This window comes from Hemiscyllium ocellatum, chromosome 26 (genome assembly GCF_020745735.1).
Source record: "Hemiscyllium ocellatum isolate sHemOce1 chromosome 26, sHemOce1.pat.X.cur, whole genome shotgun sequence".
NCBI lineage: Eukaryota > Metazoa > Chordata > Chondrichthyes > Orectolobiformes > Hemiscylliidae > Hemiscyllium > Hemiscyllium ocellatum.
This window is the reverse complement of record NC_083426.1, coordinates 32290186-32303824: the sequence shown is the minus strand read 5'-3', so window position 1 is coordinate 32303824 and position 13639 is coordinate 32290186. Positions and strand designations below refer to the sequence as shown.

Below are 13639 nucleotides of genomic sequence, written 5' to 3'. Positions count from 1 at the left end.
GAAATTATCAAAGGGAAAATCACCTGTATTATTTCTGCTGCTTGTAACTGAGGAAATCTGGAAATTGCTTCTATAGTGAATAGTAAAATAATATTGAGTTGAATTGGGCATCAGTTTTGACTGTTTCCTCCAAGTCAATCAGCTGAAAGTTGAAGTTTCTCTCCAGGATGCAATTAAAGTTAACATTTCAATATAAAACCAAAGGAATGCTGTAATGTTATAGATGAAGACAAAAAAAAAATACCCTACAGATTATGGATTCCAAGGGAGGCAAGCAGGAGGCTGAAAGAACACAGCACACCAGGCAGTGTCAAGAGGTGGAAAAGTCAATGTTTTGGGTGTAACCCTCTTTCAGTACTGCGGGTGCCAGGAACTGCAGATAAAGAAGGGGGTCAGAGTGGTGAGATGGGATGAGGTAAACAAAGGTAGAGGGTACAACTTGGTTGGTCGGTGAGAGGAATGAATCCGGTAGGTGGCTGGGAGGAGTGGGGGGGGGGGCGGGGGAGGACTGGGAAGGAGGTTGGGGAATGGGAAGGGAGGTTATTTGAAATTGGAGAACTCAATGTTGAATTCTCCAGGCTGTAGGCTGCTGAAGCAGAAGATGAGGTGTTGTTCCTTGAATTTGTGGCCTGATTCATTGTGGAGGAGGCCAAGGATGGTTGGAAAGGGATTGGGAGGGGGAATTAAAATGGCCGGTGACCAGGAGGTCCAGTCAGCCCCTGCAAACTCAGCTAAGATGCTCAGCAAAACATTTCCTTAGTTTACATTTGGTCTTGCCCCTGTAGAGAAAACCACATTGAGAACATTGGATACAGTAAACCAGGTTGGTGGAGGGGCAGGTGAAACTCTGTCTCACCAGGAAGGACTGTCTGGGGCTTTGAATGGAGGTGAGGTGCGTGGTGTACCAGCAGGTTTTGCATCTTTTCTGGTTGCAAGGCAAGCTACCTGGGGATCGGGTGGGGGGGGGGGGGGGGGGATGTTGGTGAGGAGAATGACGCAAACCAAGGACTATTGGAGGGAACGCTCCTCGCAGAAGGCAAAGAGGGGTGGGGAGGGCAAGATATTCTTGGTGTTTGGGTTGGTGGAAGTGTTTGAGGATGATACATTGGATGCGGATACTGGTGGGGTGGTAGGTGAGGACAATGGTGACCCTGTCTTTATTGTGTTTTGGGGGGGGGGTTAGAGCATTGAAACAGGGAATGGAGGTAGTGCAGTGGAGAGCTGTCTAGATGACAGAGAGGGAAGAAAAACGTTGTTCAAAATAGTTGAACATCTGGAATGCTTGGGAGTGGAATGTCTCCTCCTTCGAGCAGATGTGGCTGGGGCAGAGGAATTGGGAGAACGGGATGAAGTTCTTGCAGGATACTGGGTGGGAGGAAGTGCAGTTCAGATAGTTGTGAGAGTCTGTGGGTTTATAGTAAACATCCATCTGCAGACTGTCGCTGGAGCTGGAAATGGAGAGGTCAAAAAAGGGGAGACAGATGTCCGAGATGGACCATGTGAATTTGAGAGTGGAGTGTAAGGTGTGGGTTAAGTCGATGAACTGCTCCAGTTCAGCCTTGAGCAGGGCGCTGCACGGATGCAGTCAATGATGTAACGGCAAAGAGTTGGGGCACAGTGCCTGTGTAGTTACTGAAGAGGGACTATTTGAAATAGCTGACAAAGAGGAAGGCATAACTAGGGCCCATCCCAGTCCATGTTTGGATAAGATATTATTAAATTGAGGCACAATAAACTTAAAAGATCACATGATATTATTTGACTGAACATTTGTGTTAACCTCGACAATATTTGTTGTCTAATATTGCCAAAATATTTTACACTTTGTAGGACACTCTCCTGTGCCAAATTGTCTGCTATATTTCTTTGCATTGTAACAGTGACAATATTTTATTGATAGTCAGTGCAATAGGTTGGGGCACTTGGGGGTTCATGAAACATGCGATTATAAATTAAAATTCTGCCTTCATTATTACAAAAAGATTCCAACATTAGGATTATGCTACATGAGTTTATTATATATTTTACAGATATCTAATGGGAAGAAAATTTCACTCCATGGTCTGTGGCTTATTACTATTCTTTTTCTTTCTGGAATTTCCTTTCAGCCCTAAGTTAACATAGTCCTATTAAGCTACTTTTCAGCCAATGTTTGTATCTTTGGCTTATTTTCAGGATGCAATTACATTTACAAATGTGCAATATTGCATGCATTTCAGAAGAATCTTGGCAAAGTCAGAAGAATCTTGGCAAAGTCAGAAAAAAATTACATCAGTAATTAAGAGACAAAAGTGACACTGAGAAATAGCTTTCTTGCATTAAGTATCAGTAGCATTCTGAGAGTGAAGACATGCTTCAAACCCACCAGTGAAAAGTTCATGAAGGTATGTCAGATCTTGTCATAAAAGATTTGAAGAGAAATAGATCATTTCAAGGATTAAATTACCAGGTTTAAAAAAACAACTCAACAATGTTCAAAGATTGTTGTCATGATTTATGATATGTATGAATATAATGATTGTGTAGAACTGCTGAGGTATTGAAATTTCATAACAATGATGAGTTCAGAAATCTAAATTAACTGCACATAATTGGTATCGTGATTTTTAAAAAAATAATATTCATTAAATCTTTTAATTTCTCTCAAGAATTTTTATAAATTGAAAAATAATTGATAATATCATTATTTCTTTAGCATGAACAACTTGAATCAGAAATGGCATTACGTCCAGTTTGACATCTCTAGACAGTCACCTCAAACTGATAGTTGCATCTAATATAGAAACATGAGCAACTATCACACCTAGGGATAGTAAATTACCTTGGCACTAGATTGTGATGACCCTTAGTAATGGTACAAATATCAACATTTGGTCCAGGTCATACAGTAATTCAAGTATAAAAGCCTAATTGGAAGTTCAGCATCTGTCTGCTCAAGTGGATGTAAAAAGATTCCCAGTGCATTAGTTGAAGGAGAGCAGAGGAGGTGCCCAGGCCAACACATTGCTCCATTAAATAAACTGATCATTTATCTTACTGTTATTTGTGGGCTCGTTAAAGGTAACAGTTGAGACAATGAACTGAACAAGCTACAATTCAAAATGGCTTCAGAATTTTCTGACTACTTTTAAACGTGTGATAAAAATCAATTTTATTTTCTGTTTCCACCCTGCCCTTTGAAATTCTTTTCTAAAATAACTTTTAGTTGCAAACAATCATCCTGTATTAGAATCATGACCAAGCATTTGGGACTGCTTCAGGATGAAGCCTAAAGAGGACTGGACAGTACCATTAACTAATGGTCCAATGACTGCATTAGCAGACAAACAATCAGAGACAGAATACACCCCACCTTCCAGAAGGTACAGGAGTCTAGGTAACAGATGGTGGAAGGGAATCAAGAGGGAGTGCACACAATAGCTGGTTAGCAATCTATAACTTTACTCTGCTATCATACATTTTTTTTTGTTGAGCTTGCCCTTTAGAACCAATCTCTATGGAATTCAGGTTAGGCAACATGCAGATGAATTAATTCAAACACAGCAGGCCCACAACTAGTTTTATCAAGGTAAACCTGTTTCTGGTCCTTATTAGGATACACAAGGATGTAACTCCTGCTTTGCATAGAGATGCCTCTACAACTCCTGAATCAATATGACATTGGAAATTCTTCTACATTGTTGGGGCACAGCAAGTCTACTCCTAAACTGTATCCATTATTTAGCTGGAAGACTGAAGTAACTTTATCCTAGTTTAACTGCACTCTTTATTTTTTGCTTCAGGCTTTCTGACATTAATTCTTTGCTTCCAACTCAGTGTCTGTTCCAATCCCATCATTTTTGTCCATTGTAAAGCACTCTAAGCTGTTGGTAGGAGTGTATTGCTAATGTAAATTGTTGCGCTCAGGATTCCAACAGCATGTTGGATCCTTTTCTGATCTAACCATTGATGCACAAAATAAAAACCAACCATTTTACAGAAATCATTTCAATTGCTAGAAAATTGGGTGTTTTTAAATGAGCAATTACTTTGTTAACCAAAGTTGTTCACTATAGAATGCATTTTATTTAGTGAACTACATCCCACAAGTTAAGTTTAATGATCTATCAACATGATGACTTATATTAAAATGGAAAAATCCACAGGGAACAAGATAGGCTCACATGTTCTTGATAATACTTTATAATGTCTCATCCATATGTGTGTTTTTGTTTTGAATTATTGTAATTGCCACCAAAAGTTGCTGCAATTCATTACGTCGTTACTGCTCAATTATGTTTGAACGTAATGCATAATACATTTCGTAATGTGCATTAAAACAAGCAACATGATATTCTCTGTTGTTAAAACCATCAAAGATACACTTAATAAATATTTTAATAATTACTAGTTAAATTAAGATTCATAATGTCTTATTTAAATTAGACATATTGGTGTCAATTACCCTGCTATTTAGGAAGACAACAACGTATGACCCAAATTTAAATTAAATAGAGAGAAAAATGGTATTTTAATATAAGGTAAAAGTTTTTTTTTAAAACAGAAGCAGCTATTTTTCATGTATAATAATTTAGTTTGGACTATCGCTGTCAAGTGGTCCTACCAACATATATTTGAGAAGTTCGAATGAATTCAGAAATAATTCTCTTGTATGATCTCATGAAACTTCAATCTTGCTGAGCCTCTGTGTAATTGTAACTGTAGTTTCATTTTAATGGGATTAAACTATTGAAAGGGAAAACCATTCAGACGAAAATAAACCCACTGCCACAACGAGGAAACCACCTTTACTGAAAAACAACTCCATCAGTTGCAAAACACTATTTTATTAGAAATTTTTTTGTATAAAAATGAACATGCTCTACACTTTCCATTAAGTATTCATAAACAACCAGGCACTGTACTTTTGATTGGTCAGGACATAAAGCAGACATTTTTTTTTCCCCAGTCAGTTTGTCACATACATTAACTTGCCATCTATTTGGTGAGCACTTAACATATTTTATTTTGCAACACATTAGTAAGTTCAAAATCAATAGAAATAAAAACAACTCTGACACAATCACAGACAACTTCACAAGATTTAAAGGGAGTTAATTTTGTTGACAAATCTTCAAAGAATCAACGATTCAGGAATTGTCATCCTCCTTCCGTGCAGTTTGTCATCTTGATCTTTTGGGTCTCCTATTGAAGGTTATGCTTAAATACGATTGTTTTGCTATCGGTGTTGTAAGAACTTTGAAATGGCCCTTCTTGGTTTTGTAGGTGGATATCCAGACTAATGAAATGTCTGTCTTTCAGATTATTCTTCTGTTCCAAATTTCAAAAGACCCTTCAGGAGTGTCACATTCACTCAGATTGCATGATTACTGTAGCTGACGTATGTTTGCTTAGTAGCTAATGCTGTAGGGGACAAATAAACACCAATAACATATTAATACTTAAAATGGAAATGACAGAACCACTAACCTGTATCACTACAATGGAATTTTAAATCATCTCCCCAGCACAAAGAAGAAATTTACATGTGAGCCTTCAGAAAAGCTTCAACGATTGTACTTCCTTGCCATGTAGTTTTATTTAAATTAGCTAAAGTTATCTTGTTTAATTAAAACATTTAAAATATTTTTGGATTTAGTTTTACTGAAGAACAAATGTTGTGAGCAAACTGATGGTATTTTGTTACTTTATGATTAATTAATTTTGATCAGTTTGTACGTAACCATTTGTTCTTAACACAATGCTCCGGGATGGCTTGAGAAATAAAAACAAAGTACTGGAAGAAGTCAGGAGTTTGGCAGCATCTGTGCATAAAGAACCAGAGTTAACATTTCAAATCCAATATGACTTATGTGGAGCTGAAGAAGAATCATATTGGACTCAAAGCATCAACTCTGACTCTCTGTCCACGGATGCTTCCAGAACCGCTGAGTTTCTCCAACACTATTTATTACAATTTCAGCTATCCAGCATTCTCTGTATGTTGCAGAACATTGCTTTCATTTTAGCACTCACTGATATTTGGACGATATATGAAGTGTGTAACGAAGAGCCACAATTTATGAAATTAAGAAACAAGTCAGCAAACCTGATTTTTCTACATATTTTTCATGATCATAAAATAGCAGCATTATAAACAAGTAGGGGAACATAAGTTTTGGGTCAAACGTTTGTCACATGGTAAAACAGGTTCTCTTTACTTCTTTTGCACTTACCTAGAGCATAATATTAAGACATACTTTAAAGGAAAGGATAGTTTCATAGAAATGTATACAATATATAGCAGCAATATGAGTGTCAAGGGTACAATAAAGATGATCATTTTCATAAATCAATCTATAAATAGCATTAAAATTTACCTGAAATATAACTTTACAAATACATCTTTACAACAGTGAGTATGGGCAAAAATAAATGTTCCATTTTGGTGCGGGTTCCCTTCAGTATACTGATATAAATCTTATAATCATACTCGTATTAAAGAGATTGTTATGGAAATGAATGGAAGTCTCTGGCTTCTCTGAAGCTGTACAGCTGAAATAGATAGCTACTGAGTTAAAAACACAGTTAACTGCCATTGAATACTCTGATTGTACTAATACACCATATTGAAAGTCACAAAGTGAAAGGAACTTTAAATTGTTCAAAATGTTTCTTTGTGCACACAATTCAGTTTATTAATTTTTGCAAAATTGCAAAGCAACACTTGATAAAGTTTGCTATTGTATGAACAATTCGCCAATATCATCATTCAGAATTATGCTACGGTCTCCTGTTAGCTCTTGTCTTTTCATTCTCCAATAACCTGAAAGTTCTGTATGTCATGACTATTGCAAATTCTGCCAACAGTTTCTTAATCAAGGTGTAATGCAGGGGTGGGGGTCAGTTGGGGGGTGGGGGGTGGGGGGGAGTTTCTTAAAGAAAATTTGAAAAGAAACTGCAAAGTGTGTTGCAGCTTTTGCATGTATAAAACTAAATATGATTAGGCTTACTTGATGAACAAAACTAACTGAGATCAAATTTTAGGCTGTAAGATATTATCTGAACCCCTTCCTTCCTCATTTTCTCTTCACCTAGTGTTATCCATACAGAATCCACAAATAACATTTACAGACTGCGTTATTTTAGGAAGTCAGCTGTGGGTTACCATTGAAACTAAATTACCTAGAAATTGTGGTGATTCATTATTACATGCATTTAGAAAAAAAAACAAAATGAAAATGTCATTTACATCCTTGGGCGGCACGGTGGCACAGTGGTTAGTACTGCTGCCTCACAGCGCCAGGGACCTGGGTTCAATTCCCGCCTCAGGCGACTGACTGTGTGGAGTTTGCACGTTCTCCCCGTGTCTGCGTGGGTTTCCTCCAGGTGCTCCGGTTTCCTCCCACAGTCCAAAGATGTGCGGGTCAGGTGAATTGGCCATGCTAAATTGCCCGTAGTGTTAGGTAAGGGGTATATATAGGGGTATGGGTGGATTGCGCTTCGGCGGGTCGGTGTGGACTTGTTGGGCCGAAGGGCCTGTTTCCACACTGTAAGTAATCTAATCTAATCCAAATGGATGTCATACATTCTCAGCTCCTACACTTAGAACTGCATTTAATCAGCTCATTGGGGTGTTATCCTCAGTCAACACTTAGACAACCTATGGGGAACATATCAGTTCCATGGAGCAGATGCAAATGTATGGTGTGCCCAGCCTTAAGCTTAAGAGATTTGTAAGGATTCAGGATCCCAGCAGTAGAAATCCTGCCTGCTGAGAATTAGAGGCCAATTACTCCACTGGCATCAATGCCACCAAGAGCTGGCAAGAATATCCACCAGAGGCCGAGAACACAGAAGGAGGCCAGGTCAAAGGTGAGTGATGACTGGGGCAGTCGGTAGGATAGGGATAGAAGAAAGGGTGAAGGTGTCAGTGCCTCAACCCAAAACATCACAACCATCAATCTGAAAAATAATTTGCAGTTTTTATTTTTAAAAAATCTTGCTAGAAGGCAACTGACAAGCTAGGCAAGCATTTGATGGAATGCCTTCAGTAGGCACAGAAAAACATTGTAGTTCCTGTCATCCCTGAGTTACCACAATGTTGAAGTGGGTTGAGGGATAATGAGTATCAACTGGCCCATCAATAAACCAAACTGACATCACACGAGCAATGGCCAGGAATCCCACATCTCTTTCACCTTCCAACTTTGCCACACCAGAAGACTGAAATGCTGCCTTTCTGCCACAGATGCCATTGCTCGTATGAGTGCTTCCTCATTATTAACCAAATATCAGAAAGTCTGATGCATCTTTGTAGACATTACAAGTTCAATTCAATATATAAACTTACATTCTGTTTGTGCCATCTCTTTGCCAACTTGTCAGAAACCTAAGAAGTATATTCTCACATATAAGACACACAGTTCAGCAAGTGTGAAAACATACTAACAGCACATTTTCATCCGTTGATTTTAATTCTAAAGATGTACTACAGCATCAGAGATACCATATCAAAACTGAGGTCCTGATTGCTACCTTACATGGAGGCAAAAGATCATAGGTCACTAGGTTGACAAACAGCACAGGAATCTTTCCCATGCCCTTGTGTTTTATTTTTCAAACAAAAGCAAACAAAACAGATTATCCCATCTTTAAACTACTTACCATAATTTAAAAAAAACACATGTAAGGTACTTTGGGAATGTCTGAAAGAAGCTATACAAAAACATTTATATTCATTCCATAAATGTTAGTGCACATTTGCTGAATGAACTTATATTCATGGGCATGTTTGTTCCTTTTCCATGATGAGAAGCAGCAACTGATGCTAAGAAAGGAGATGAAAACAACATACAGATTTGTCGTTTGGTTTCTGTTTCTGACAGAGATTCCTTTTGGTCACAGTCTGCACTGGCCTGGTGTTTAGACAGGGTTTTTAAATGAAACTTGTTGATTCTTAGGTGTAACTTTGGAAATGGGTATTTTTAGCAGCAGAGTGGATGCTTTGAATCCAGGCAAAATCAATCTACTACACAAAGGAGATTGCAGAGTTCAGTTGTAACTCTTGACCGATTATCTTGATTCAGTCAGTCAGGAAGACTAACAATAGAAAGACACAAAAACAGGAGGCTTGAACTAATTTTGATGGGTCACCATCCTGAAATATTAACTCCATGCCTCTCTCTCCACAGTTGCTTCCTGGTTCCCTGCTGTCAGTATTTTGTACTTTGAAATGCAACTAATGCCTCTCTGATAACTTTGCTTGTCTGAAGAACTGAATCCCTGGACTGAATCTGACATGTTTTTCATCAAAGTGAGAGTTGTGTTGAGTTTTTTTTTAAGAAAGGTTTTTTATTATTATGAGGCCTAACGGGTTTTCTATAGCATCTCCCTCAACTTATCATGCACAGTTCCCAGCAGCTCAGGGTATCCAGGAATTCATCCTTGCACCCAAGCCATCTTTAACAGCCTGTTGTGCAATTAGATGAGCACTAATATTCCAGAGCTGACCTGCAGAGTCCCTGACAGCTTGACCTACTTTGCGGGCAGGGGCACAAAGATCCTCTTGAGATTATTTCCTCCTGAAGAGCAATGTACATTGATGTGGGAGACTAAGCATGTCCCAGGACTCTGGGCCTGAATTAAGGCAACTGCTGGAGTGTGAACTGTGACCCAATGGTTGCCAAAGTGACAGGAGCACTAAATTCTACTGCAACTGTCTGCTTCTAGGGACTTGTTTGGGATTTCTCAATATTTAACCCACAGATGTTTCAAGTCTGTCACCAATGTAATTTGCACCAGATCACACTGCTTCATCTCATTGACCTGTCATAGTCCAGGTAATAGGCTTTCCTGACATAGTTGGATTCCCCAGGTATAGGGCATTATAAACTGGACACAATGTGTTGATGGTGCCACATCATAGCACTAATGAAGTCTTCAGTGTTTCTATTCCGTCAATCTACGAGTCACCTGTGATCAATATTACCACATCTTAGAAGTCTGCAGCAAGACACCTAGGAGCAGCTATGATGCCTGTATCCTTGAGAATGTACATTTTCCTGCTTCATTTCAAAGCCTGGATTGCTTACAAGGACAGTTGCTGGGAGACAAGAGGTTCCCTCTGCAACCATGTGTGTGATTCCATCATACAACCCCCTGACTGGGCGGAGCATACATACAATTCTGCCCATTCTTCAACCAGGAGCAGTCTCCTGAAGGTCTGCCTGCAAAGTGGGGCACTAATTTTACCCTGTCTGCCATGTATGAGGCAGATGTTGGGAACTGTGCGGATTAGCTCTGGATTAACAGGTGTACAACAAGCTTTTAAAGATGATTTGAGTGAAAGGGATGCTGGTTACTTCCTGGATATCCTGGTTTGGATCATTCTGGACCATCTAAACAGACTCGGAGTCCAGACACAATCCTTGTACACTGTGCTCTGTGCAACTAGAGAAGAAAAAGGGCTATGGTCGACTCTGAAGAGTTGGGACTGCAGCAACAGTCTTCCAGGAAGAAAGATGAAGACAGTGAGCAGGAGGAACATCTCTGTCAGCACGATAGAGCAGCACGGTGGCACAGTAGTTAGCACTGCTGCCTCATAGCGCCAGAAACCTGGGTTCAATTCTCGGTTTGGGCAATTGTCTGTGTGGAGTTTGCACATTCTCCCCATGTCTGCGTGGGTTTCGTCCGGGTGCTCCAGTTTCATTCCACAGTCCAAAAGATGTGCAGGTTAATAAATTGGCTATGTTAAATTGCCTGTAGTGTTAAGTGAAGTGGTAAATGTAGGGGAATGGGTCTGGGTGGGTTGCGTTTCGGTGAGCCGCGCTTCGGTGGGCCGTTGTGGACTTGTTGGGCCGAAGGGCCTGTTTCCACACTGTAAGTAATCTAACCTAAACTGCTGCAGTATCAGGTACAACAAGCCACACAGGACTTAATTGACATCTGGTTCTAATTAATGTGAGCCAAATTCAGTATCAGTTGTTGACTTTAAATTTATTGTTGCTTGAGAAACAAGCAGGTCCTTGAGAAAAAAATGTGACTTTTTCTTTATTTTTCATTTTGTCTTGGTTTTGTGATTTTTGAAAACAAGTAAACATCTTTAACCATTTAAAGGCAAAGGGTCATAGTCTTGGAATATATGGTATATCATTTTGGACTGAGATTAGGAGAAATTTCTTCACCGAGAGGATGACAGACTGTGAAATGATTTATCATAGGCCATGCAGGCAAAGTTTAAGAAGTGAATAGATTTTTAGAAGCCAAAGGTTTCAAGAAGTATGGGGAAAGAACAGGACTATGGTGTTGACATCAATGACTTTACTGAGTGGTGGAGCAGGGTTGATAGATCAAATAGCCTACAGCAGCTCCAATTTTCTATGTTTCCAGTATGTTGTGATCTCAAGTTGTCAATGAGATGTGGCACAGGGTGCTACACAAACAGTAGAACTCCCTTAGAAAGGATGCCAAGATGGCAATGCTGCTAAGGATGGGTAACTCATGTCGTTTGGTTATTTTGACTGCATTTACAATGACAGCCAAAGATGTAAGCTAGAAACGCATTTAAGAATGTGAGCTTGTATTTGCATTGGAGTGTCATCTATACTACTTCCTATGCCCTCTGCACCAGATCCTTTTAATTTCCCTTCCACTTTGAGCAGTGTGAAGGGCAGTCTTCTCTGACAGTATCTAATCTGGTGCACCGCTCAGCTTTTAAATATTGGACTGGGGCAGGGGCTGAGAATCCCAGGAGTCCCAGAAGTGGGGATTATTTCCACCATTGCTGAGTGTACAATAGATGAATGGAGTACCATAAAAGTATGGTGCATGCATAATGAGGTAAATTGCAGAGAATCGCATGAACGAACTTGCCAGAACTAATGGAAGAAGCCCTCAATAAAATCTGATATTTAGCTGATTTATGGTAAAAGACAGTTTCAATTCAGAATGGTATATGGCTTTGGAGAGGAACTGGCAGTTGGTCTTGTTCCAAACCATCTACTGCTCTTGTTCTTCTAGGTTAGGGTTTAGTAGGTATTGTTGAAGGAACTCTGGTAAGCTGCCGCAATGCACTTTGTAAATAGTTCACACTGTTGCTATGGTGCATTGATGGTAAAAGGAGTGATTGCTGAAAGTGGAAAACTGGGTGCCCATTAAGAGGGTTGCTTTGTCCTGGATGGTGTCAAGTTTCTAATGTGTTACTGCAGTAGTACCCATCCAAGCAAGTGGAGGGTATTTCAGCATGCTCCTAAGTTGGCAAATACTGGGGTGACAGGGGATAAGTTACCTCAGAAATCCTAGCCTCTGACCTGCTCTTATGTCCATAGTATTTATATGGCTGGACCGTTCAATTTTTCTAGTCAATGACAACTCTACAGGGCATTCATTTGGAAATTCAGCAACAGTAAGGGACCATTGGTAATTTTTTTTTCTTTAAGAGATAATCATTGCCTGGTACTTGTAAAGCATGAATGTTATTACCACTTATTAGCCCAAGCCTGGATCTTGCCCTAGTCTTCTTGTATATGCACACACTGCATCAGTATATAATGAGCAGTGAATGGTGCTGAATGTTTGGCAATCATCAGCCAACATTTCCACATCTTGACCTTGTGTTTAGAGGAACAACTTTAGTTAAGCTGCTTAAGGTTGTTGTTTCCTAGGTACAACCATGACTGATAAATTGGCTAGGTTGTGAAAGACGCCACAGAGGCTAGTTATCCTGTCACCATGTCACCCTTTATTTACACATCGAGAGTCCTTGGTATTGATCCAGCTCCCTCAGAGCCAGCTCTGAGTGAACAGAATCTCTGACACTCCTGTTTATATGTTAGGTAGAGTTCTCAAATCAGGGCTGCTTAATCTAGTCTGATCAGGGAACGCATATTCTATGAGGTCCACCTGGCTGACCTCATTACAATTGGATTTGTATTGCTTTTTCAGCACAGGATATATCTGAGCAATTTTCATGTTGCTGGGTAAATGGCAGTTTTGTAGGAATGTTGTCAGGGCTCATAGCTTTTGCACTGTGAAGAGCTTTCATCCATTTCTTGATATTATACAGACTGAATCAAATCGTGTAAAGAGCCACATCTGTGATGTTGGAGGAATCTGAGATGGACCATCCACTTAACATTTCTACTTCAAGATAGATGCAAACATTTCAGCAGTGGCAATTTAAGGTATGAAGCTGTTGCTTACCTCATCTGTGGGACTGTTCTTCCAATTCTGACACAACCCCCAAGATATTATTAGGAAGCGTTTACATGGTTGACAGGGTTGTGTTGGCTATTGTTATTTCCAGTGCTCAAGTTAATGCCAAGTCATCAGTATGGTCTTATTCCTTTCATTATACTTGAGACAGCAGAGCTAGATCTGTTCTGCGTGTTTCCTGTCAAGCATGTTTTGTGCAAGTCTCAACACTGTAAAGGAATGCTGTGATGACACAGGCTTGGTAAACTCAGTGTCTGTGGTTCTTCATCAGGCCATTGTTGTTCCACACTCTCTTCTTCAGCTGGTCACAATGGCTGCAGCTTTTGTGATGTGTGTATTGATTTCAGCATCAATTAAGTGACAGGATGCTGCTGGTAATTGCAGAACCGAGATATGTGATGTTTTTAACAAATTTCAATGTCATTGTCAGTGCTCATAAATGGCA

At 39.6% G+C, this 13639-nt stretch overlaps 1 protein-coding gene across 1 annotated transcript in view; it reads right to left on the bottom strand.

Moving 5' to 3' along the window:
- Positions 1-5330: 5330 nt before the first annotated feature.
- Positions 5331-13639, bottom strand: part of LOC132828198 (metabotropic glutamate receptor 4-like) — a 1188807-nt gene continuing 1180498 nt past the window's right edge. Inside the window, exon 11 of the mRNA XM_060845139.1 lies at positions 5331-5403. The gene's annotated coding sequence lies outside the window, so the exon portion shown is untranslated. The remainder of the gene's footprint in view (positions 5404-13639) is intronic.